This window comes from Carlito syrichta, unplaced genomic scaffold (genome assembly GCF_000164805.1).
Source record: "Carlito syrichta isolate Samal-C Ts95f unplaced genomic scaffold, Tarsius_syrichta-2.0.1 Scaffold130730, whole genome shotgun sequence".
Taxonomy (NCBI): Eukaryota; Metazoa; Chordata; class Mammalia; order Primates; family Tarsiidae; genus Carlito; species Carlito syrichta.
This window is the reverse complement of record NW_007074826.1, coordinates 135,992-139,632: the sequence shown is the minus strand read 5'-3', so window position 1 is coordinate 139,632 and position 3,641 is coordinate 135,992.

Sequence of the window (3,641 nt, the reverse complement as noted above, 5' to 3'; positions counted from 1 at the left end):
GAGAGAGCAGGAGGAGGGGCTTTCCTGGGGTCCTCCCTGGGGCGTCCCTGCGTGACTGGGGCATGAACTGACAGCTCGATTGTGTCTGTGGCCAGGGCCAGCAGCCAGCCGGCTCTGTGATGCTCACCGGTGGCCCTGTCTCTCCGCCCTGCACAGGGGGCTGGGGCTGCGCTTCGCCCGGTCTGAGGAGGAAAGACACGGTCCTCCTTCTGTAGCCAGGCCCAGGTTTGGGCACCTCAAAATTCATCCCACAGGGGAGAACAGAGAGGTGCGGGGGGAGGGGACAGCCCTGGTCACACAGCCAGCGCCCTCTCCGCAACTGGAGACCCCATCTGCCGCAGCTGGTGGCTGTGTCCTCCATCCTGCGAGCCCCTGACTTCCGGCTGCTGTGGGTCCCCAGGGCCCCCTTAGCACCCAGCCCATCCCAGACGCCCAGGACACACTTGTTGAGTGAGTAAGCAAGAAGCACCTTGGAGCGACTGACTCTCAGCTGCTCTGAACTGCGCTTCAGTCTTCCTCTGGGCAGGTGCGGTGATTGTCCCGTATTACCAACACGGAAACTGAGGCTCAGTGTTGCTTCCAGCTCGGACTCTTCTCTTCAGCGTCCCAGGCAGGAGCTGTCTTACGGAGCGAGAGCCGACCCTGTGACCTACGTGTTGTGTCCCCAAGCTCTCCCCGGGATGGAATGAGGCCACAGCCGGATTTGGGGCTGGGAGTGGTTTCTGACCACTGGGACACCTTCCCAGTCAAGTCAAGGCTCCCTGGCCGACCACCCCCTGAGGACTGACACGCCCCAGGGCTAGCCCAGTGAAATCTCATTCACATAATTTAATATAAAGGAGCCTGGGAAACACATAATTTGGGGCTTAACAGAAGTGTTTATGCTTCTTAGAAGCTGGCTGATCCCACATAAGCTTCTTAACCTCTCTGAGCTCCCGTATTCCTGTCTGTGTTATGGGAACCAAAACCACACTGCCCGGATCAGAGGGAGTAAAACACAGGAACAATAAGTTACAACCTGCCACATGGAGTACAATACAGCAATGAAAAATGAATGAACAGGAGCCACACATGTACCAGCACGAATGAGCCTCAAAAACACAGCAGAGGGAGAGAAGGAAAGTTCCAGAAGAAAGCATTCAGTGGGATCCTCTTTACATAAAGATTAAAACACACACAACATTTGGTATATGTTATTTACAAATACATACATCCGCATTAATAGTAAAGGAATAGAAATACACTTTGAATAAGAAACGCTAAGGGCAAAGCAGGAGTTGCCTTTGGTGAAGACACTAGGGTTCAGGGAGGCATGTGGCCCTCTGACCCAGATGGGGCTTGCTAAGATGTGAACTTTCTCAGCATCAGTTGACCTCATCTCGCCGGGTGTCCTGGCAAGTGACCATGGTGGATAAGTGAGGTTAGGAAGGTATACTTTGACAAGACTTGCTTTGGGATTGCATGTGCCTCCAGGCAACCAACTGAATTTTGCCAAGCCTCAGTTTCCTCAACTGCAAAATTAACACCCTTGCATGGAATGTCGCGAGGATTCAATGGGATGGTGGTTTAGCGAGGGCTCCCTCGCAACGTGAGAGGTGGATGAGGGGAGGAGCTGCACGAGGGCCCTGAGGCTTGGGGCCCCAAAGCTGGAGCCGCTCCTCATCGGCCCCCTAGTAGGCCAGGCCTGTGCGGCTCCCTCCTTGGAGGGAGGTCAAGTCCAAAGACACTTTGCTCCACGGCAATCCCTGAAAATCCCTCCCCGTGCGACTCACAGGCCCCACTAATCGTCACATGGTTGAGCTTGAGCACAGAGGTTGATCCACACACGTCCGCCCCACCCCCTCTCACCTTTGTGTAGCCTGGCCTGGGGCGTCTCCTGCCAGTGAAGGAGAGAGGCCCAGCCGGCCTGGGTGGCCAGTGCACTTCCTGGAGCTGGGCCGAGCCCAACGAGCCTGCATCTGTCTGGGCCTGGGTGTCCACTTACAAGGCCCGGGAATAGACCTGGCTCTGGCACTGCCTGGCTCTGTGACCTCGGCCAGTGCTTTGAGCACTGAGTCTTGGTATCCCCCTATGTCAGATGGAGATAAGATGGTCCCCACAGTCATGAGATGATGTGTAGGTTGCTTGGCTGGAAAGGAGCTAGACCTTTGCTGTTGGCATTGATCTCAAGGTCACCTCTCGGCCCCTCCCACAGCCAGCACCATGATGTTAAGCACCATGAGGTCAAGGTTGGCCTGTCCTGTCCACAGCTAGACCAATGTCCAGCACAGGGTACAGCATGTGATCGTGGCTTTGTATCAAGTAGGAGTCAGAGGAGCATCTCAGGAGCCCCTAGCCGGGGTCACAGCCCCATATCCACCTTGACCTCCTGTGAGACACTCTCCCCTGCCTGCCTAAGGTTTTCTTTTCTTCTTTTTTGGGGGAGGGGGTTAGAGTCTCACTCTTGTCACCCAGGTTGGAGTACAGTGGCACGTTCACGGCCACCGCAGCCTCCACCTGCAGGACTTAGGTGGTCCTCCCGCCTCAGCCTTCCAAGTAGCTGGAACTACAGATGCATGCCACCACGTCCAGCTAGTTTTTGTGTGTGTGTGACTTATTGTAGAGACAAGGTCTCACCACATTGCCTGGGCTGGTCTCGAACCTGTGGGTTCAGGCAATCCTCTCGCCTCGGCCTCCCAAAGTGCTGGGATTACATGCTGAGCCACCGCGCCAGGTCTGCCTAAGATTTTCTGGCCCTCAAAACTGGGTCAGATGCCACCTCATCCTGGGCCTTTTCAGACTCCTTCAGGGCTGAGGCATGTTCTCTCTCCTCGTGGGTCCTGCTGCCCATCTGCCCAGCTCTCCTGGCACACCTGGCCGTGTGTTGGCGACTCCAGGTTGTGTGCAATGCTCCCCTGAGAAGTCAGCTCTTCTGGCTCCAGGGACTCTGTCCTCTTCAATCAGCCCACAGGGGTTTGTTCACTGAATGAACCCTCTGGACAGGTGGAGTTCTTCTGGGCCTGACAGGAAGCCCCATGAAGCCAGGCTGCTCTCGTCCTCCCTGCACACCCATGGCCTAGCATGGGGCCTGGCACACAGGAGCCTGGAGAAGGGGTGAGGAGACCAGTGAGTGGGGGAGGCTCCTTCCTGCCCGTCGACCTCTGATAGCCATGTTCCTGCAGTGTGCCCTACCCCCGAGCACTGAAGAGGGCTGGCCTCTGTGACTGAGAGGATATTGCAGAAGTGATGACTTGTGACTTCCGAGGTTAAGTCACACAGGCATTGCAGCTTCCGCCCTGCTCTCTGAGACCACTTCTTCGGGGAGAAGCCACCAACGCAGGGACAGCAGCCTGTGTGGAGGCCCTGCATCCTCTACTGAGAGCCTCCAGGCCAGGCCAGCCTTCTAACAGCCACAGCGGACACCTTGACAGTGACCTCATGTGAGACCTCCTGCTGGAAGCACCCAGCTAAACCACTCCCAAATTCCTGGCCACAGAGTATGACAAATCCTTGCTAGGCTGGGCATGGTGGCTCATGCCTATAATCCCAGCACTTTGGGAGGCCAAGGCAAGAGGACAGCCTGAGCCCAGGAGTTTGAGGCTTGCCTGGGCAACATGGCGAGTCCTTGTCTCTACAATAAATTTTTTTTTTTTTTTTTTTTT